The sequence below is a fragment of the Bubalus kerabau genome, chromosome X (genome assembly GCF_029407905.1).
Source record: "Bubalus kerabau isolate K-KA32 ecotype Philippines breed swamp buffalo chromosome X, PCC_UOA_SB_1v2, whole genome shotgun sequence".
Lineage (NCBI taxonomy): Eukaryota > Metazoa > Chordata > Mammalia > Artiodactyla > Bovidae > Bubalus > Bubalus kerabau.
Genome location: NC_073647.1, coordinates 87,807,399 through 87,830,949, shown reverse-complemented (window position 1 = coordinate 87,830,949; position 23,551 = coordinate 87,807,399). Strand labels below are relative to the sequence as shown.

The following is a 23,551-nucleotide window of genomic DNA, read 5'->3' as shown; positions in this document are numbered from 1 at the left end:
TCTTGTGGTTTTCCCTACTTTCTTCAATTTATTCTGAATTTGGCAATAAGGAATTCATGATGTGAGTCACAGTCAGCTCCCAGTCTTGTTTTTTGCTGACTGTATAGAGCTTCTTCACCTTTGGCTGTAAAGAATACAATCAATCTGATTTTGGTATTGACCGTCTAGTGATATCCATTTGTAGAGTCTCATAAACCTCATAATATTTATTAATATCAACTTTATAGAGACTAGCCTTTTGCACATCTAACTAAAGTTTAACATTAAGAAAGAAGAAGAAGTGAAGTCACTTAGTCATGTTCGACTCTTTGTGACCCCACAGACTCTAACCTACTAGCCTCCTCCATCCATGGGATTTTCCAGGAAAGAATACTAGAGTGAGCTGCCATTTTCTTCTCCAGGGGATCTTCCCAACCCAGGGGTCGAATCTGGGTCTCCTTCACTGCAGGGAGACTCTTTACCATGTGAGCCATCAGTGAAGACATTAAGACAACAAGACTGGAAATCAGGTTATCTGAAACTCAGTCCCTATCCTAACATCACTTACTATAAGTGTGATCACTTACTATATAGTACTCTGCTATATGTAAATAATAATTAACTGGTCCTGATTCATTAAAATATATAATCTCAGTCTTGTGCAAATCACTTCTGTGTTAGATGACTATTTCCATGGAAATGAGTACTTATTCTCATTTAAATCTTTAAATGCTACTACCAGTAATCATGTCTTTATGTCTTGGTTTGACTCAGTTTACAAATTTGATGTTTAACTAACATACATAGTTTGACTCAGGGTATCCAAAGGCAGAGGGCTAGCATGAGTCAGGTTTAAAAACAGGAATAGAAAGAAAGGAAGGAAAGAAGGAAGGAAGACACCTAACTTGGGAAGAAGATAAATAATAAGGTTGTAGAAAGGTTGAAGAAGATAAATAATAATGTTGCAGAGCTCCATAACCTTGAGCCCAAACTAACCTTGAGTCAGCAAAATGGTGATAATTTACTCATTGAAAAAGATTGTTTGCAGTCCTCCAGGCCTAGGTTCTGTTCTGTTTCTGTTTTCTCTCTGGCCCTGACTCTGTTACTGATTAACATGTACTGGTGGCTGATTTACTGATTACATAATTATGAAAGAAACTGTTTCTTTCACAGAGGAAAGAGCATTGGCATGCAGTTAGGATATCCAAGTTCTCAACCATACTCCGTTGCTCCTTTGCTGCAACCTGCCACAAATTATTAGTACTCCCTGGGCTTCAAATTTTTCTGCCAAATGAGAGGGTTGGATTTTATGATATATGAGATCCCTTCTAGTTCTGTAATTCAGTGTCTCTAAGAAGGAATATCAGACTTTCTGAGAAAGTACAGGTACATTAATGCAAGTGTGTGGGACACTGGGGGAATAGTAAGGCACAAATTATCTGGGGTAGATTAGTGAAGGCCAAAGAAGGTTATAACTTCAAAGAAGCAAAGATTAAAGGATGATATGCTTTATGATTGCTGATACTACACCCAGGCCCCTTTGTTTATCCTTCACTTATGTGGACTCCTATGGACCATGCAGATTAGTACCATAGTCAGAGGACAGCTAGTAAAGATAAGAATAGGCACCAGACCTAAATTCAGTTAAAATGGGAAGTAGGAAATATCTAACCCCTTCCCTTGCTCTTCCCATAAAGCTCTATTAGAAATTGGTTCAAGGAGAGGAATCAAGATGGCAGAATAGGAGGACATGGAATTCACCTCTCTTCACAAGTACATCAAGAATATATCTAAAAACGGAACAATTCTCACAAAGCACCTGTTTAACACTAGCGGAAGACTTTGTACATCTAAAAGAATAAGAAAAATCCCCATACCACGGAAAAAAAAAATAAATAAAAGAGGAAACAAGACGGATCCATCACACTTTGTGGGAAGCTGAAAGTGAGGAGAGGTTCCCACACTCAGAAAAGCCTATTCACAGTGGGGAAATAAACTGGGGCAGAAAAGAAACTTCAGGTAGGCTGGAGGGGAACACAGAAATCAGTCAGTCTGTGGGAGGCTGAACAGTGTAAGAAGTGTGCTTATGGTTCATACCACAACCTGGCATACCCCAGCCTGAGCCATGTGTCTCCTGATAAGGAGGGAGTTTGGGTGCTGGGAAGTGGGATTTGAAGAGCAGACCCAGTGAAAGTAAAGCTGTTGGTGTCCTAAAGGACAGCTGAAGTGACAGCCTGAAGGGATGGGAGTGAGGAGATCCACAACTGAGAGAGTTTGTGGAAGAAGCCTGGGCCACCCTAGAAGCAATATGTCATTGTTGACTGGCATTCAAGGGGCAGGGCCACCATTGCAACCTCTTTACCCACCAACTGGTCCCTGACTTCACGGGCACTGGGAGGGACACCTGTTTGAGTAGGCTCACTCACTTCTCAAGCCAAAGCCTCCTCCACACATGCAGGCTCTGGGGCTCTGATCATCTCCATCCTGAAAGCCTCCTTTGGCCATGCAAGCTCCAGTGGACCTGTGAGGCTTTTTGAGAGTCAACCCTGGGCACCCCAGCCTGAAATGGTAATCTGGCAATGCTAGTACGGGCAAAGTGTTAAAACATGGGGTTAAGAGAGCAGATCTGGGGAGATGACTGCCATTGGCTGTGTGGAGATAACCTAAAGGGATGGGAATGAGGGGTTCTGGGGAATGAAGTGAGGGGCTCCACTGCCAAGAATGCTCCTAAAGGAAGCATTGTCTGCCTTGGAAATATAACACGATTTTTTAGTGGTGCACAAGGGGCATAGCCACTATCCTGGTCTCTCTCCTCACACACCAGCTCTTGCATCCATTGGCGCTAGGAAGGACTCCCATCAAAGAAAGTGTGCCACAGTCTGTTGCAACTTCCTGCAAGTCTCTGCCACTTCAGGCTCTTTATGCACACCCCAATTGTGCCTGCCTTATTCCTCCCTGGCCTGAGTGAGTAACTGTGTCCCAGTAAGTTGCTACTTTTGCTCCTGATCCCCTGCGTGGAGAACATACTCCTGAAGGTGGTCCATAGGCAGAGGTGGGGGAAAAGACAAAGCTGAATCCTAGGGGTTGTGCAACCAAAGAAGAGCAACAGAAATCTCTCTGTGCAGCTTCACAAGTGGTGAATTAAATCTCTGAAATCAGCATGATAACCCTGCCCCTTGGGAATATCTGAATGGACAACAAATGCTCCCACAACTGAGACTGGTCTAGTCTTAGCATCTGTGGAAGTTGAGGACAAGTACACAAGGGAGCTGGGTCAGATCGAAATTGGAGCTGACCCCACAGTGCCCACAGTGCATCCAGAGACCTACCTAAAGGTATTGGAAGACCTCCTGGGGAGGGGAGGCTTAGTTGTGACACTGACAGCAGAGGACTCAGGAAAATAATATTATCACTATTATTTATGTTTCATTGTGTTCTTCTGTTTTATTATTTTCTTTAAAAAATTTCAATATATTTATATTTTATTAATTTTTACTTTGCTGCATTTTCTCTTGTTTTTTTGTTTGTTTGTTTTACTTTTTTAATCTTTTATTTCAATTTTTTTGTGGTTTTTTTTTTGCTTTTATTCTTTTATTTTTTGTTTTTCTGGTTCTTTGTTTTCTTGCTTTTTGTTTCCTTTATTTTTTGTTTGTTTCTTTTTTTTTTTTTTTGGTTTCACTTTATTTTGATCATTTATCTTCAGTTCTGTTTGTCTGATTGTTTTCTTCTTTAGCTGTTACTTTTATTATGGCTGTTTATGTTTGGTTTTATTTTTCTGTTTGCTTTCTTTTTCTGGCCATGTTATGTGGCTTGTAGAGTCTTTTTTCCCCTGCCAGAGGTTGGGCTTTAGCCTAAAGGGTGGAAGTGGTGAGTCAACGGCTCTGGACCACCAGGCCCAGGAAATATTAATTGGTGTGGGATTTCCCAAAGGTCTCCATCTCAGCACTAAGACCTGGCACCACCCAATAGCCTACAGGCTCCAGTGGAGGATGCCTCACATTAAACAACCAGGAAGATAGAAACACAGCCCCATCCAGCAGCAGACAGGCTGAGTAAAGCTATATGGAGCTAACAGAGACCTCCAAACACACAAACCCAAGTGGTCCTGCCAATCAGAGGGACAAGGCTCAGCTCCAGCCACCAGAGTACAAGAACCAGTCCCTCCCAACAAGAGGCCAACACAAGGCCATGAACCAATCACAAGCACCAGGAGGCAGACTGCAGAAGAGGAAATATGACCCTGCAAGCTGTTGCAAAGTATACCACAAACAGTAACTTAGACAAAATGAGATGACAAAGAAATATGTTACAGATGAAAAAGCAAGGTAAAAACACACAAGACTTAATAAATGAAGAGGAAATAGGCAATGTACCTTAAAAAGTATTCAGAGTAATTATAGTAAAGATGATCCATTATCTTGGAGATAGAAAAAAGACATGGCTGAAGAAGATAAAAGACATTTTTAACAAGGGCCTAGAAAAACTAAAGAACAAGCTAACAGTGATGAAAAACACAATAACTGAGCTGAAAAGTGGGCTAGAATTAATCAATAGCAGAATAACTAAGGCAGTAGAATGGATAAGTGAATTGGAAGGTAGAATGATAGAAATAATTGCTACAATGTATAAAAAAGAAAAAAATGAAAAGTAATGAGGGCAGTCTCAGAGACTTCTGGGATATTTTAAACACAGAGACATTCAAATAATAGAAGTCCCAGAAGAAAAAAAGGACTTTGAGAAAATATTTGGAGATTATAAATGAAACTTTCATAACATGGGAAAGGAATTAATCAGCCAAGTCTGGGAAGTGCAGAGAGTCCCATACAGGATAAACCTGAGGAGAAACACACTGGGACTTATATTAATCAAACTAACAAAAAATAAATACAAAGAAAATATATTAAAAGCAACAAGAGAAAAGCAACAAATAATTCACAAGGGAATCCCCATAGGTTAAGAGCTGGGGTTTTTTGGCAGAAACTCTGTAGACCAAAATAAAATGGTTTAATATATTTAAAGAGATTAAAGAGAGAAAAGCTACAACAAATATTAATATACCCAGCAAAGATCTCATTCAAATTTGATGGAGAAATCAAAACCATTACAAACAAGTGAAAGCTAAGATAATTTAGCACCACCAAATCAGATTTACAAGAAATGCTAGGCAGGAAGAAAAAGATCTACAAAAACAAAGTCAGAAAAATTAACAGGAACATACATATTAATAATTACCTTAAATGTAAAGGGATTAAAGTTTCAACCAAAGGACACAGACTGCCTGGATGAACATAAAAACAAGATCTGTACATATGCTGTTTAGAAGAAACACACACTTCGGATCTAGAGATACATACAGATTGAAAATGAGGGGATGGAAAAAGATATTCCATGCAAATGGAAAACAAAAGAAAGTGGGAGTAACTATACTTATATCAGACAAAGTGAAAATTAAAGTCACTCAGTTATATCTGACTCTTTGCCATACCATGGACTATACAGTCCATGGAATTCTCCAGGCCAGAAAACTGGAGTGCCTTTCCCTTCTCCATGGGATTTTCCCAACCTAGGGATCAAAGCCAGGTCTACCACATTGCAGGCAGATTCTTTACCAGCTGAGCCACAAGGGAAGCCCAAGAAAACTGGAGTGGATGGCCTATCCCTTCTCCAATCCAGGAATCAAACCAGGGTCTCCTGCATTGCAGGAGGATTCTTTACTAATTGAGTTAAGAGGGAAGCCCATATCAGATAAAATAGACTTTAAGATAAAGACTGTTACAAGAGACTGGGCTTCCCAGGTGGTGCTAGTGGTAAAGAACCTGACTGCCAGTGTTAGAGACAGAAGTGACTTGTGTTCTATCTCTGGGTAGGGAAGATACCCTGGAGAAGGAAATGGCAACTCACTCAAGTATTCTTGCCTGGGAAATCTCATAGACAGAGAAGCCTGGTGGGCTACAGTCCATACAGTTGCAAAGAGTCAGACACGACTTAGTGGTTAAGCACAAGAGATTAGGAAGGACACTACAAAACAATCAAGGGATAAAGCCAAAAAGGACATATAACAATTGTAAAAATATATTCAACAGACATAGGTACACCTCAATACATAAGGCAAATGTTAATAGTCATGAAAAGAGAAATCAACCATAATATAATAATAGTGGGAAACATTAACACCCTGCTTACAATAGTGGACAGATCAGACAGAATATAAATAAGGATACAAGCTTTAAATTACACATTAGACCAGATAGACTTAATTGATATTTATAGGGCATTCCATCTAAAAACATCAGAATACACTGTCTTCTCAAGTACACATAGAACAGTCTCCAGAATAGATCTCATCTTCGATAACAAATCAAGCCTTGGTAAATTAATGAAATTAAATCATATCAAGCATCTATTCTGATCATGATGCTATGAGATTAGACATCGATTACAGGGAAAAGACAAAAAAAGAAAACTGTAAAAACATGGGGGAAAATAAATAACTAAGAGATCACTGAAAAAATCAAATAAATATATATCTAGAAACAAATGACAATGGAAAAAAGATAATAAAAAACCTATGGGATGCAGGAAAAACCGTTTCAAGAAGGAACTATATAACAATTCAATCCTACCTTAAGCAATAAGAAAAAAAAAAAAAAAACACTTTTAATGAACCTCCTAAGCTTACACAGAAAACAATTAGAGAAAGAACAACAAAAACAAAAGACCCAAAGTTAGTAAAAGGAAAGAAATCACAAAGATCAGAACAGAAATAAATTAAAAAGAAATGAAAAAAAAAAAAACAATAGCAATGATCAATAAAAATAAAATCTGGTTCTTTGAGAAGATAAACAAATGGATAAACCATTAGCCAGACTTGTCAAGAAAAAAGGAGAGAGGACTGAAATCAGTAACACTAGAAATGAAAAAGAAGAACACATAACTGACACCACAGAAATACAAAGGATCATAAAAGACTACTACAAACAACTATATACCAATAAAATGGACCACTTGGAAGAAATGGACAAATCCATAGGACAGTACAAACTTCCAAGACTCGACCAGAAGAAATAGAAAATATGAACAGACCAATCACAAGCATGGAAAGTGATACTGTGATTAAACATCTTCCAACAAACAAAAGTCCAGGACTAGATGTTTCTAGAGTTAAATTCTATCAAACATTTTGACAAGAGCTAACACCTATTCTTCTCAAACTCTTCAAAAAAGGAAAAAAAAAAAAAAAAAAAAAAAACTATCACAGAGAAGAACACTCCCAGGCTCATTCTACAAGATCACCATCAGCATGATTAAAAAAACCAGACAAAGATATTACTGTAAAAGAAACTTAGAAGTCAATGTAACTGATGAATATAGACAAAAATTCCTCAAGAAAATACTAGCAAAGTGAACTAACAACACATTAAGAGCATCACATACCTATGGTGAAGTGGGTTTTATCCCAGGGATGCAAAAGTGGATTCTTCAATATATGCACATCAATCAATGTGATACACAATATTAACAAACTGAGGGATAAAAACCACATGATCGACTCAGTGGGTGCAGAAAAAGCTTTTGAAAATATTCAACACCAATTTATTATATACAAAAAATAACTCTCAAGAAAATGGGCATAGAGGGAACCTATCTCAACATAATGAAGGCCATATAAAACAAACCCACAGCAAACATCATTCTCAATGGTGAAAAACTGAAAGTTTTTTCCCTAAGATCAGAAATGAACAAGGATGTCCACTCTTACCAGTATTATTCAACATAGTTTTGGAAATCCTAGCCAGGACTATCAGACAGCAAGAAGAAATAAAAAGAATCAAAAATGGAAAAAAAAAAAAAGAAGTAAAATTGTCATTGTTTGCAAATGACATGATACTGTATATAGAAAATTCTAAAGATGCCACCAGAAAACAACCAGAGCTAATAAATGAACCTAGTAAAGTGTCAGGATACAAAACTAATACACAGAAATCTCTTGCATTCCTATAACCTAACAACAAATATCAGAAAGTGAAATCATGGAAACAACCCCATTTACCTTCCAACAAAAGAATAAAATACCTAGGAATAAACCTACTTAAGGAGGTAAAAGACCAATAGTCCTAAAACTGAAACATACTGATGAAAGAAATCAAAGATGACACAATCAAATAGAGACATATACCTGTTCTTGGACTGGAAGAATAAATATTGTGATAATAACTATCTTTCCCAAAGCAATATAAAAATTCAATGTAGTTCAGTTCAGTCGCTCAGTCGTGTCCGACTCCTTGTGACCCCATGAACCGCAGCACATCAGGCCTCTCTGTCCATCACCAACTCCCGGAGTTCACCCAAACCCATGTCCATCGAGTCGGTGATGTCATCCAACCATCTCATCCTCTGTTGTCCACTTCTGCTGCCTTCAATCTGTCCCAACATCAGGGTCTTTTCAAATGAGTCAGTTCTTTGCATCAGGTGGCCAAAGTATTGGAGTTTCAGCTTCAACATCAAACTTTCAAATGAACACCCAGGACTGATCTCTTTTAGGATGGACTGGTTGGATGTCCTTGCAGTCCAATGCACTCTCAAGAGTCTTCTCCAACACCACAGTTCAAAAGCATCAATTCTTCAGCACCCAGCTTTCTACATAGTCCACTTTCACATACATGCATGACCAGTGGAAAAACCATAGTCTTGACTAGACAGACCTTTGTTGGCCAAGTAATGTCTCTGCTTTTTAATATGCTGTCTAGGTTGGTCATGGAGAAGGCAATGGCACCCTACTCCAGTACTCTTGCCTGGAAAATCCCATGGACGGAGGAGCCTGGGGGCTGCTTTCCATGGGGTTGCACAGAGTCTGACACGACTGAAGCCACTTAGTATCAGCAGCGGCATGTTGGTCATAACATTCCTTCCAATGACTAAGCGTCTTTTAATTACACAGCTGCAATCACCATCTGCAGTGATTGTGGAGCCCAGAAAAATTAAGTCTGACACTGTTTCCACTGTTTCCCCATCTATTTCCCATGAAGTGATGGGACCAGATGCCATGATCTTCATTTTTTGAATGTTGAGCTTTAAGCCAACTTTTTCACTCTCCTCTTTCACTTTCATCAAGAGGCTCTTTAGTGAAAAGAACTTACTAAAGAAGAAGAACTTTCTGCCTTAAAAGTGGTGTCATCTGCATATCTGAGGTTATTGATATTTCTCCCGGCAATCTTGATTCCAGCTTGTGCTTCATCCAGCCCAGCCTTTCTCATGGTGTACTCTGCATATAAATTAAATAAGCAGGGTGACAATATACAGCCTTGACGTACTCCTTTTCCTATTTGGAACCAGTCTGTTGTTACATGTCCAGTTCTAACTGTTGCTTCCTGACCTACATACAGGTTTCTCAAGAGGCAAGTCAGGTGGTCTGATATTCCCATCACTTTCAGAATTTTATACAGTTTATTGTGATCCACACAGTCAAAGGCTTTGGCATAGTCAATAAAGCAGAAATAGATGTTTTTCTGGAACTCTCCCGCCTTTTTGATGATCCAGTGGATGTTGGCAATTTGATCTCTGGTTCCTCTGTCTTTTCTAAAACCAGCTTGAACATCTGGAAGTTCATGGTTCATGTATTGCTGAAGCCTGGCTTGGAGAATTTTAAGCATTACTTTACTAGCATGTGAGAGGAGTGCAATTGTGTGGTAGTTTGAAAATTCTTTGGCCTTGCCTTTCTTTGGGATTGGAATGAAAACTGACATTTTTACAGTCCTGTGGCCACTGCTGAGTTTTCCAAATTTGCTGGCAAATTGAGTGCAGCACGTTCACAGCATCATCCTTCAGGATTTGAAGTAGCTCAACTGGAATTCCATCACCTCCAACAGCTTTGTTCGTAGTGATGCTTCCTAAGGCCCACTTGACTTCACATTCCAAGATGTCTGGCTCTAGGTGAGTGATCACACCATCATGATTATGTGGGTAGTGAAGATCTTTTTTTTTTACAGTTCTTCTGTGTATTCTTGCCACCTCTTCCTAATATGTTTTGCTTCTGTTAGGTCCATACCTTTTCTGTCCTTTTATTATGCCCATCTTTGCATGAACTGTTCCCTGGTATCTCTAATTTTCTTGAAGAGTTCTCTAGGCTTCCACATTCTATTGTTTTCCTCTATTTCTTTGCATCGATCATTAAGGAATGCTTTCTTATCTACCCTTGCTATTCTTTGGAACTTTGCATTCAAATGGGTATATCTGTCCTTTTCTCCTTTGCTTTTCACTTCCGTTCTTTTCACAGCTATTTGTAAGGCCTCTTCAGACAGCCATTTTGCTTTTTTGCATTTCTTTTTCTTGGGGATGGTCTTGATTCCTGTCTCCTGAACAATGTCTTGAACCTATATCCATAGTTCATCAGGCACTTTGTCTATGAGATCAAGTCCCTTAAATCCACTTCTCACTTCCACTGTATAGTCATAAGGGATTTGATTTAGGTCAAACCTGAATTGCCGAATGGTTTTCTCCACTTTCTTCAATTTCAGTCTGAATTTGGCAATAAGGAGTTCATGATCTGAGCCACAGTCAGCTCCCGGTCTTGTTTTTGCTGAAGGTATAGAGTTTCTCCGTCTTTGGCTTCAAATAATATAATCAATCTGATTTTGGTGTTGACCATTTGGTGATGTCCATGTGTAGAGTCTTCTCTTGTGTTGTTGGAAGAGGGTGTTTTCTATGACCAGTGTGTTCTCTTGAGAGAACTCTATTAGCCTTTGCCCCATTTCATTCGGTACTCCAAGGTCAAATTTGACTGTTATTCCAGGGGTTTCTTGACTTCCTACTTTTGCATTCCAGGCCCTTATATTGAAAAGGACATCTTTTTTGGGTTTTAGTTCTAGAAGGTCTTGTAAGTCTTCATAGAACTGTTCAGCTTCAGTCTCTTCAGCATCACTGGTTGGGGCATAGGCTTGGATCACCATGATATTGAATGGTTTGCCTTGGAAATGAACAGAGATCATTCTGTTGTTTTTGAGATTGCATCCAAGTACCGCATTTTGGACTCTTTTTTTGACTATGATGGCTACTCAATTTCTTCTAAGGGATTCCTGCTCACATAGTAGAAATAATGGTCATCTGAGTTAAATTCACCCATTCCAGTCCATCTTAGTTCGCTGATTCCTAGAATGTTGATGTTCACTCTTGTCATCACCTGTTTGACCACTTCCAATTTGCCTTCATTCATGGACCTAATATTCCAGGTTCCTATGCAACATTGCTATTTACAGCATCCAACCTTGCTTCTTTCACCAATCCCATCCATAACTGGGTGTTGTTTTTGCTTTGGCTCCATCCCTTCATTCTTTCTCGATTTACTTCTCCACTGATCTCCAGTAGCATACTGGGCACCTACCGACCTGGGGAGTTCCTCTTTCAGTGTCCTATCTTTTTGCCTTTTCATACTGTTTATGGGATTCTCAAGGGAAGAATACTGAAGTGGTTTGCCATTCCCTTCTCCAGTGGACCACATTCTGTCAGACCTCTCCACCATGACCCGTCCATCTTGGGTGGCCCCACAGGGCATGGCTTAGTTTCATTGAGTTAGACCAGGCTGTGGTCCATGTGATCAGATTGGTTAATTGTCTGTGATTGTCGTTTCAGTCTGTCTGCCCCCTGATGCCCTCTCTCAATGCCTGCTGTCTTACTTGGTTTTCTCTTACTTTTGATGTGTGATATCTCTTCACGGCTGCTCCAGCAAAGTGCAGTTGCTGTTCCTTACCTTGGACTTTGGGTTCACGCAATCTTTGTCAAATTATCAACTCCATTTTTCACATAATAAGAAGGAAAAAAATCACAGTTTTTATGGAAATACAAATAACCAAAATTAGCCAAAACTATCCTGAGAAAGAAAAACACAGCTGGAAGTATTCACAACTGTCACTTCAAACTATACTATAAAACTACAGTCATCAAGACAGTATAGTCCTGTCAGAAAAATAGAAATATAGATAAATAGAACAGGATTAAAGCCCAGAGGAAAATCCAATGCTCAATGGTCACCTCATCTATGACAAAGTTGGCAAGAATATACAATGGAGAAAAGACAGTCTTCTCAATATGTGTTTCTGAAAAACTTGACAGCTACAATTAAAATAATGAAATTAGAACAGACTCTAACACAATACATAAAAATAATCTCAAAGTGACGTAAAGACCTAACTAAAGGTAATGTCAGCACTATAAATCTTTTCGAGGAAATCATTGGCAGAACACTCTTTGATATAAATCACAGAAGTTCTTTTTTGACCCACTTTTTAGATTAAGGAAAATAAAAACAAATATAAAGAACTGGTATCTAATTAAACTTAACAGCTTTGCATAGTCAGATCAGTTCAGTTTAGTTGCTCACATGTCTGACTGTTTGTGAACCCATGGACTGCTGCTCATCAGGCCTTCTTGCCCATCACCAACTCCTGGAGCCTGCTGAAACTCATGTCTATTGAATCGGTGATTCCATCCAACCATCTCATCCTCTGTCGTCCCCTTCTCCTCCTGCCTTCAATCTTTCCCAGAATCAGGGTCTTTTCAAATGAGTCAGCTATTTGCATCAGGTGGCCAAAGTATTAGAGTTTCAGCTTCAGCATCAGTTCTTCCAATGAATATTCAGGACTGATTTCCTTTAGGACTGACTGGTTGGATTTCCTTGCAGACCAAGGGACTCTCAAGAGTCTTCTCCAACACTATGATTGAAATGCATCAATTCTTCGGCCCTCAGCATTCTTTATAGTTCCACTCTCACATCCATACATGACTACTGGAAAAACCATAGCCTTGACTAGATGGACCTTTGGTGGCAAAATAAGGTCTCTGTTTTTTAACATACTGTCTAGGGTGGTCATGACTTTTATTCCAAGGAGCAAGTTTCTTTTAATTTCATGGCTGCAGTCACCATCTGCAGTGATATTGGAGCCCCCCTCCCAAAATAAAGTCTCTCACTGTTTCCATTGTTTCCCCATCTATTTGCCATGAAGTGATGGGACCAGATGCCATGATCTTCATTTTCTGAATATTGAGCTTTAAACCAACTTTTTCACTCTCCTCTTTCACTTTCATTAAGAGGCTCTTTAGTTCTTCTTCACTTTCTGCCATAATTGTGGTGTCATCTGCATATCTGAGGTTATTGATATTTCTCCCAGCAATCTTGATTCCAGTTGTGGTTCATCAAGTGCAGCATTGCTCATGATGTACTTTGCATATAAGTGAAATAAGCAGGGTGACAATATACAGACTTGATATACTCCTTAAAAAAATCATTTTTGCCAGAGATAAATCCACGCACATATGGACACCTTATCTTTGACAAAGGAGGCAAGAATATACAATGGATTAAAAGACAATCTCTTTAACAAGTGGTGCTGGGAAAACTGGTCAACCACTTATAAAAGAATGAAACTAGAGCACTTTCTAACACCATACACAAAAATAAACTCAAAATGGATTGAAGATCTAAACGTAAGACCAGAAACTATAAAACTCCTAGAGGAGAACATAGGCAAAACACTCTCCAACATACATCATGGCAGGATCCTCTATGACCCACCTACCAGAATATTGGAAATAAAAGCAAAAATAAACAAATGGGACCTAATTAAACTTAAAAGCTTCTGCACAACAAAGGAAACTATAAGTAAGGTGAAAAGACAGCCTTCAGAATGGGAGAAAATAATAGCAAATGAAGCAACAGACAAACAACTAATCTCAAAAATATACAAGCAACTCCTACAGCTCAATTCCAGAAAAATAAATGACCCAATCAAAAAATGGGCCAAAGAACTAAACAGACATTTCTCCAAAGAAGATATACAGATGGCTAACAAACACATGAAAAGATGTTCAACATCACTCATTATCAGAGAAATGCAAATCAAAACCACAATGAGATATAATTTCACACCATTCAGAATGGCTGCGATCCAAAAGTCTACAAGCAATAAATGCTGGAGAGGGTGTGGAGAAAAGGAAACCCTCTTACACTGTTGGTGGGAATGCAAACTAGTACAGCCACTATGGAGGACAGTGTGGAGATTCCCTAAAAAACTGGAAATAGAACTGCCTTATGACCCAGCAATCCCACTGCTTGGCATACACACTGAGGAAACCAGAATTGAAAGAGACACGTGTACCCCAATGTTCATAGCAACACTGTTTATTATAGCCAGGACATGGAAGCAACCTAGATGTCCATCAGCAGATGAATGGTAAGAAAGCTGTGGTACATATACACAATGGAGTATTACTCAACTGTTAAAAAGAATACATTTGAATCAGTTCTAATGAGGTGGATGAAACTGGAGCCTATTATACAGAGTGAAATAAGCCAGAAAGAAAAACACCAATACAGTATACTAATGCATATATATGGAATTTAGAAAGATGGTAACAATAACCCTGTATACGAGACAGCAAAAGAGACACTGATGTATAGAACAGTCTTTTGGACTCTGTGGGAAAGGGAGAGCGTGGGATGATTTGGGAGAATTGCATTGAAATATGTATAATATCACATATGAAATGAGTCACCAATCCAGGTTTGATGCAGGATACTGAATGCTTAGGGCTGGTGCACTGGGATGACCCAGAGGGATGGTATGGGGAGGAAGGAGAGAGGAGGGTTCAGGATGGGGAACACATGTATACCTGTGGCAGATTCATTTTGATATATGTCAAAACCAATACAATATTGTAAAGTTAAATAAAATAAATTAAAAAAAAATAAATAAAAGATTAAAAAATGCAAAAAAAATTTTTTTTTGCCTAGTCACTGAAGCCATAAACAAGAACAAAAGGTAAACCTCAGAATGGAAGGATATATTTGCAACTGAAGCAACTGACAAGGGATTAATATACAAAATATACAAACAGCTCATGCATTTCAATATCAAAAGAAGCAAAAACCCATTCGAAAAATGACTGAAGAACTAAATAGACATTTCTATAAAGAACACATACAGATAGCCAACAAACATGAAAAGATTCTCAGTATCACTAATCATTAGAAAAATCCAAATCAAAACTACAGTGAGGTAACACCTCACAGCAGTCAGAATGGCTATCATCAAAAAATCTACAAAGAATAAATGCTAAAGAGGATGTGAAGAAAAGGTAACCCTCTTATACTCTTTGTGGGAATGTATATTGATATAGTTATTATGGAGAACAGTATTGAGGTTCCTTTAAAAGTAAAAAAATTAAAAAGAACTACCATATGACTCAGAAAACCCACTGCTGGGCATATATCCTAATAAAACCATAATTCCACAAGATACATGTACTCCAATATTCATTGCAGCACTAATTTCAATAATCAGGATGTGGAGGCTACCTAAACGTTTATCAACACAGGAATAAAGAAAGAAGATGTGGTACATATATATAATGGAATATTATTCAGCCATTAAAATAAACTAATTTGTACCATTTGTAGAGAGAGGTGGATGGACCTAGAGACTGTCATAGAGAGTGAAATAAGTCAGAAAGAGAAAAACAAATACCATGTAATATTGCTTATATGTGGAATTTACAAAAATGACATGGATGAACTTATTAACAAAGCCGAAATAAAGACAGAGATGTAGAAAAAAAAATGTGTGGATACCAAGTTGGAAAGTGGGGTGGGTTGAACTGGAAGACTGTGACTGATGTATATACCCTACCATATATAAAATAGATAACTAATGAGAATGAAATTTATAACACAGGGAAATCTACTCAATGCTCTGTAGGTACCAAAATACGAAGGAAACCCTTCCTATACATAGGAAACCCATCCTATGTATAAAAGAATGTATACATATAGTGGACTCACTTTCTTGTACAGCAGAAACAAACTCAATTTTGTAAAGCAACAACAATTCAATAAAAATTAAAGAAATTTCTTCAAAACATTAATGCAAAGAGTTGGTAGCAAAACATTGTGCACATTAAAATTTTAGTTTTGTATATATAATTAATGGGGTGAAAAGCACACCAGAGTTGTAATAGTGATTATCTCAGAGCACAAATAACTTTCCTTTCTGTGCTTTTATGCATTTTTAAAATTGTTTTACTATAACATTCTTAATGGACTCCAGTTCAGTTCAGTTACTCAATCGTGTCTGACTCTTTATGAACCCATGCATTGCAGCACACCAGGCATCACCAATTAGCTCGCTCAAACTCAAGTCCATTGTCAGTGATGCCAGCTAAACATCTCATCCTCAGTCATCCTCTTCTCCTCCTGCCTTCACTTTCCCAGCATCAGTGTGCTTTCCAGTGAGTCAGTTCTTTGCATCATGTGGCCAAAGTATTGGAGTTTCAGCTTCAGCATCAGTTCTTCCAAAGAATATTCAGGACTGATTTCCTTTAGGATTGACTGGTTTGATCTTGCAGTTCCAGGGATTCTCAAGAGTCTTCTCCAACACCACACTTCAAAAGGATCAATTCTTCACCATTCAGCTTTCTTTATAGTCCAACTCTCACATACATACATGACTACTAGAAAAACCATAGCTTTGACTAGACAGACCTTTGTTGATAAAGTAATGTCTCTGTTTTTTAAGAGCCTGTCCAGGTTGGTTGTATCTTTTCTTCCAAGGAACCAGCGTCTTTTAATTTCATGGCTGCAGTCACCATCTGCAGTAATTTTGGAGCCCCCCCCAAATAAAATCTGTCACTGTTTCCATTGTTTCCTCATCTGTTTGCCATGAAGTGATGGGACCAGATGCCATGATCTTAGTTTTTTGAATGTTGGGTTTTAAGTCAGCTTTTTTTGCTCTTCTCTTTCACTTTCATCAAGAGGCTCTTTAGTTCTTCACTTTCTGCCATAAAGGTGGTGTTATCTGCACATCTGAGATTATTGATATTTCTCCTGGTAATCTTGATTCCAGCTTGTGGTTCATCCAGCCTGGCATTTTTCATGATATATTCCACATACAAGTTAAATAAGCAGGGTGACAATATACAGCCTTGACGTAATTCTTTCCCAATTTGGAACCAGCCCATTGTTCCATGTCCAGTTCTAACTGTTTCTTCTTGACCTGCATACCAATTTCTCAGAAGATAGGTACGGTGGTCTCATATTCCCATCTTTTGAAGAATTTTCCACAGTTTATTGTGATCCACACAGTCAAAGGCTTTGGTGTAGTCAATAATCCAAAAGTAGATATTTTTTTTTTTTCTGGAACTCTCTTGCTTTTTTGATGATCCAATGGATGTTTAGCAATTGATTTCTGGTTCCTATGCCTTTTCTAAAACCAGCTTGAACATCTGGAGGTTCATGGTTTATGTACTGTTGAAGTCTGGCTTGGAGAATTTTGAGCATTACTTTGCTAGTATGTGTGATAGTTTGAACATCCTTTGACATTGCTTTTCTTTGGGATTGGAATGAAAACTGACATTTTCCAGTCCTGCGGTCACTGCTGAGGTTTCCAAATATGCTGGCATATTGAGTGCAGCACTTTTACAGCATCATCCTTTAGGATTTGAAATAGTTCAACTGGAATTCCATCACCTCCACTAGCTTTGTTCAGAGTGATGCTTCCTAAGACCCACTTGACTTCGCATTCCAGGATGTCTGGCTCTAGGTGAGTAATCACATCATCATGGTTATCTGGGTCATTAAGATCTTTCTTTTTAATAGTTCTGTGTATTCTTACCAACTCTCCTTAATATCTTGCCACTTCACCTTAATATCCTCTGCTTCTTTTAGGTTCATACCATTTCTGTCCTTTATTATGCCCTTCTTTGCATGAAATATTACCTTAGTATCTCTGATTTTCTTGAACAGATCGCTCGTCTTTCCCATTCTGTTGTTTTCCACTATATATTTGTTTGCTTTGTTCACTCTGGAAAGTTTCTTATCTCTCCTTGCTATTCTTTGGAACTGTTCATTCAGATGGATATGTCATTCCTTTTCTCATTTGCCTTTCACTTCTCTTCTTTTCTCAGTTATTTGTAGGACCTCCTTTGATAACTGTTTTGCATTTTTGCACGTCTTTTTCCTAGGGATGGTCTTGATCACCACCTCCTGTACAAGGTCACAAACTTTCATTTATAGTTCTTCAGGCACTTTATCTATAGGGCGAATCCCTTGAATCTATTTGTCACTTCCACTGTATACTCGTCAGGGATTTGATTTAGATCATACCTGAATCTTCTAGCAGTTTTCTCTACTTTCTTCAATTTAAATCTGAATTTTGCACTGAGGAGTTCATGATTTGAGCCACAGTCCACTCCTGGTCTTTTCTGTTTGTTTGTTTTGGCTGACTGTATAGTGTTTCTCCATTTTTGGCTGCAAAGAACATAATTGATCTGATTTTGGTATTGACCATCTGGTGATGTCCATGTGTAGAGTCATCCCTTTTGTTGTTAGAAGTGGGTGTTTGTTATAACCAGTGCCTTCTATTGGCAAAACTCTGTTAGCTTTTGCCCTGCTTCATTCAAGGCAAAAGGCCAAACTTGCCTATTACTTTAGGTATCTCTTGACTTTCCTACTTTTCCATTCCATTTGTTATTGTTGGTAGTGGTGGTGTTAGTTCTAGAAGGTCTTGTAGATCATCCTGGAACTGTTCATCTCCTTCAGCCTTAGTGGTTGGGGCATAGACTTGGATTAGTGTGATATTGAATGGTTTGCATTGGAAATGAACAGAGATCATTCTGTCATTTTTGAGATTGCAACCAAGTCCTGCATTTTAGAACCGTTTGTTGACTATGAGGGCTACTCCATTTCTTCTAAGGGATTCTTGCCTACAGTAGTAGATATAATGGTCATCTGTATTAAATTCACATATTCTGGTCCATTTTAGTTCACTGATTCCTAAAATGTTGATGTTCACTATTGCTATCTCCTGTTTGACCACTCCCAATTTACCTTGATTCATGGACCTAAAATTCCAGGTTATTATGCAATATTGTTCTTTACAGCATCAGACATTACTTCCATCACCAGTCACATCCACACCCGGGCATTTCCACTTTGGCTCTGTCTCTTCATTCTTTGTGGAGTTATTTCTCCACTCTTCTCCAGTAGCATATTGGACGTCTACTGACCTGGGAAGTTTCATCTTTAGGTGTCACATATTTTTGATTTTCATACAGTTCTTGGGGTTCTCAAGGCAAGAATACTGAAGTAGTTTGCTATTCCATTCTCATTCTCACGTTTTATCAGAACTCTACAATGACCACTAGGTCTTGATAGCCCTACAGGGAATGGCTCATAGTTTCTTTGAGCTAGATAAGGATGAAGCAAGGCAAAGGCTAATAGAGTTCTACCAAGAGAACACACTGGTCATAGCAAACACTCTCTTCCAACAACACAAGAGAAGACTCTACACATGGACATCACCAGATGGTCAACACCGAAATCAGATTGATTATATTCTTTGCAGCCAAAGAAGGAGAAGCTCTATACATTCAGCAAAAACAAGACCAGGAGCTGACTGTGGCTCAGAGCATGAACTTCTTATTGCCAAATTCAGACTGAAATTGAAGAAAGTGGAGAAAACCACTTGGCCATTCAGATATGACCTAAATCATATCCCTTATGACTATACAGTGGAAGTGGGAACTAGATCTGATAGACAGAATGCCTGATGAACTATGGATGGAGGTTCATGACATTGTACAGGAGACAGGAATCAAGACCATCCCCAAGAAAAAGAAATCCAAAAAAGCAAAATGGTTGTCTGAAGAGGCCTTACAAATAGCTGTGAAAAGAAGGGAAGCAAAAAGCAAAGGAGAAAAAGAAAGATATACCCATTTGAATGCAGAGTTCTAAAGAATAGCAAGGAGAGATAAGAAAGCCTTCCTCAGTCATCAATGCAAATAATTAGAGGAAAACAATAGAATGGGAAAGACTAGAGGTCTCTTCAAGAAAATTAGAGATACCAAGGGAACATTTGATGCAAACATGGGCTCAATAAAGGACAGAAATGCTAGGGACCTAACAGAAGCAGAAGATATTAAGAAGAGGTAGCAAGAATACACAGAAGAACTGTACAAAAAAGATCTTCAGCGTCAGTCCAGGGCCCACTCCCCCCACCGCCCATGGGCTGGGCCACCACGCTCCCGCCAGGTTCTTCTGCGGGGGCCCTGCATGTGGAGCTGTCATCTCAGCAGTGGCATCTTTGGAACATTGCTGCGTGGAACATTGTTAATAGCCATCAGCTCCTTCATACCTACTTCACACTTCACTTGTGTAACAGTGAAAAGGTATACAAAGAATTTTATAGGAGTGAAGTGATTAAGAATTCCTTGAATACAATATGGTGGAGTCTTGATTTTGGAATAATGCCAGGCTGTCTGGATACACCTGTGTCTTGTATTGTGGTGAAGATATGGGGTGGAAAGGAGGACATCTACCAGCTGTTGACTGAATGGAAATCTGTTTGGACTGGTTTAAATACCTGGGTCAGCAGATTCATGCTTGCAACCCAGAATGAAATAATTTTGGGGCTGAATGATGGCTAATATGGTGCTCCATTTGAACATAAGGGTTATTCAAATGCTCAGAAGAATATTCTTCGTCAGGTGTATCAGAACTGTGTTCGAAATTCTTATGATGTCTTCTCTTTGCTGCAGCTTCATAGAGCCCAGTGTGCAATTAAACAGACTCAGGTAACTTCAGAAAATTGGAAAGGGAATTGACGAAAAAACTAAGACTTACATCTACAAGCAATTGGCTGAAAAAAGAAAGTAAGTGTCTGCAATTAAAAATTTTGGTGCTTCGAAATGAACTGGAAAGACAGAAGAAAGCTTTGGGACAGGAAGTAGTCTTGCTGCATAAAGAAAAAATTGCATTACAGGACAAAGGAAGTACATTTTCAGCTGAGCACCTCAAGCTTCAACTCCAAAAGGAATCCCTAAATGAGTTGAGAAAGGAGTGCACTGTGAAAAGAGAACTCTTTCTGAAGACTAATGCTCAGTTGACAATTCATTGCAGGCAGTTACTATCTGAGCTTTCCTACATTTACCCTATTGATTTGAATGAGCATAAAGATTACTTTGTATGTGGTGTCAAGTTGCCCAGTTCTGAGGACTTCCACGCAAAAGATGATGGGGGCATTGCTGTTGCCCTCAGTTATACTGCACATATGGTATCCATGATCTCCTTTTTCCTACAAGTGCTCCTCCTGTAATTAATAAGGGATCTAGATCAATAATCAACGATAATATTAATGACAAGCTGACTTAAAAGGAGAGAGAGTTTCCTTTATACCCAAAAGGAGGAGAGGAGTTGCAGTTTGATTACGGTGTCTATCTTCTGAAACAAAAATATAGCACAGCTAAGATATCAACATGAACTAGGGACTCCAGACTTGAGGCACACCCTTTCTAACCTGAAAAACTTCATGGAGCATGGACTAACGGTCAGGTGTGACAGACATCACACCTCCAGTGCAAACCCTGTTCCAAAGAGACAAAACTCCATATTTGGGGTGCAGATGTAGCCTTCTCTGGGGGAATCCCTTCACCAGACAAAGGATACTGGAAACGGGCCAGCTCAGAGAGTGAGAGAGTCCAGTACAGAACCCCTCCCCCCAGTCACAACTCTGCACTAGTCCAGCCTGTGACCCTTGTGCCCTCCACAGGAGAATCTGACAGAAAGACAGCATCTCTGTCTTCCTCCTTGGACACCTCCTTGGACCTCTCCAAAGAAAACAAGAAAAAAAAGGGGGGGTAGATCTGGGTGACAGCTTAAATAGAGGCCACATGAGTGTGAAAACTAGCCAGGAGCAAGGACAAGCCCTCTCGGGGCCTCTGGTCACAATCAACAGCACCGTCCTGCCCAATGAGTAGGCCAGCTTGTCTGGCGCCCAGCTCCCCGGGGGCTTCCACCCAGTATCGGAAGCCGAGCTCTGCTTCACTGTGAAACAAGCAGAAGAGATCATTGGAATGGAAGCCACAGGCTTCACCTCAGGTGATCAGCTGGAAGCATTTAACTGCATCCCCGTGGACAGTGCTGTGGCAGTGGAGTGTGACGAACAAGTTCTGGGAGAATTTGAAGAGTTCTCCCGAAGGATCTATGCACCGAACGAAAATGTATCCAGTTTCCGCAGGCCACGCAGGAGTTCTGATAAGTGAAGCCAGCTGACAGATGGTAGGACCAGGATGGAGTCTCTGCTTGAAATGAGGATAAAGCTGCACTGGTTACCCTTTGTAGTAATTATGACACAAAATGAATATTAATGGAGGATATTCCTCAGAAAAATAGACTTTGTGAATCAAGGAGGGACTCAGGATCATTGTGTATCAATGGGCCAGATAAAGTTAGATTTTGCTTGCAAGATTTTGCTTTTCAGGCCTGACAATTGTTTTAAGGCAAAAGTCACTCTCTACCTTGAGTCACCTTATAAGCATTTGTCTGCTTTTTTATTTACACTTATATGTTATCCTCAGAGGGAAGATGATAATATATAGATAATATAATGAACTAGCCTTTAGATTCTCATCACATTTGCCCTCACCATAGTTTATAAAACTTTGGGGAAAATTGGATATTCAGTAAAAGGTCTCCACCATTGACTGAAGAATCTTTGGCCATCCATTAGGTTGATGTGTAAGAAGCACAGTGGTCTCCTATAAAAGGCCCATCGGCCTCTGCCCCCAAGCTCCACAGTCAACCCAGCTGTTACACCATTGGGGCAGCAGATGCCTTGTGCATCCTTACCCCAGAGAACATCACATTTGCTGGTTCTTTAATGCAGTTGCCATGACCTTCCACCTCTTTCAGTCAGCCATAACTTTGATGCAGCCCTCAGATTATATGAAAAACCCCACCTCTGGAGGATCCTAGGGGACCCTCAAGGACACTCCCCCCAAGGTTACTTTAGTCAGACAGCATCAAGTTCCCTCTGGGGGCCAAAGTTTTTATGTGGGTAGACGCTGTTGTCAAAAACTGGGTGTGCTTTCTGGCAATGTTCACTGTATAGAAATCCCTATATGTAAATCCCATGTTAATTTATTAAATTTCAGTGGAAAGGAGGCATTGTGTATGATGAAATATGTGTAGGGAGTCAGGCTGTCCAGTGTGCAAACTGCAAGGCAGTTGATTTAGTTGGATTCAGAGACTAGATGAGGGATAGAATACTATCGGTATGTGTGCAATTACATAAATATTAAATTATGTTTTTGAGGTCCATTTTCATTTCTGGAGCTCAGATTTCATTTGCTATTGCTGTATATTTTATATACCCAAGGACATTACCTCAGGGTTGCAAGCACTTTAAGGAGATTTTATGCTTATATCCATGTATGAAATAGAAGAATAAAAATTGAGTTTACTTAAAAAAAAGAATCTTCACGAGCCAGATAATCACAATGGTGTGATCACTCACCTAGAGCCAGACATCCTGGAATGTGAAGTCAAGTGGGCCTTAGGAAGCATCACTACAAACAAAGTTAGTGGAGGTGATGGAATTCCAGTTGAACTATTTCAAATCCTAAAAGATGATGCTGTGAAAGAGCTACACTCAATATGCCAGCAAATTTGGGAAACTCAGCAGTAGCCACAGCACTGTAAAAGGTCAGTTTTCATTCCAATCCCAAAGAAAGGCAATGCCAAAGAATGCTC

The 23,551-nt window shown here is 39.2% G+C and overlaps 1 pseudogene; it reads left to right on the top strand.

The window, feature by feature from the left end:
• Nucleotides 1–4,041: 4,041 nt before the first annotated feature.
• Nucleotides 4,042–22,062, top strand: LOC129640087 (UV radiation resistance-associated gene protein-like; annotated as a pseudogene).
• The last annotated feature ends 1,489 nt before the right edge of the window (nucleotides 22,063–23,551 follow it).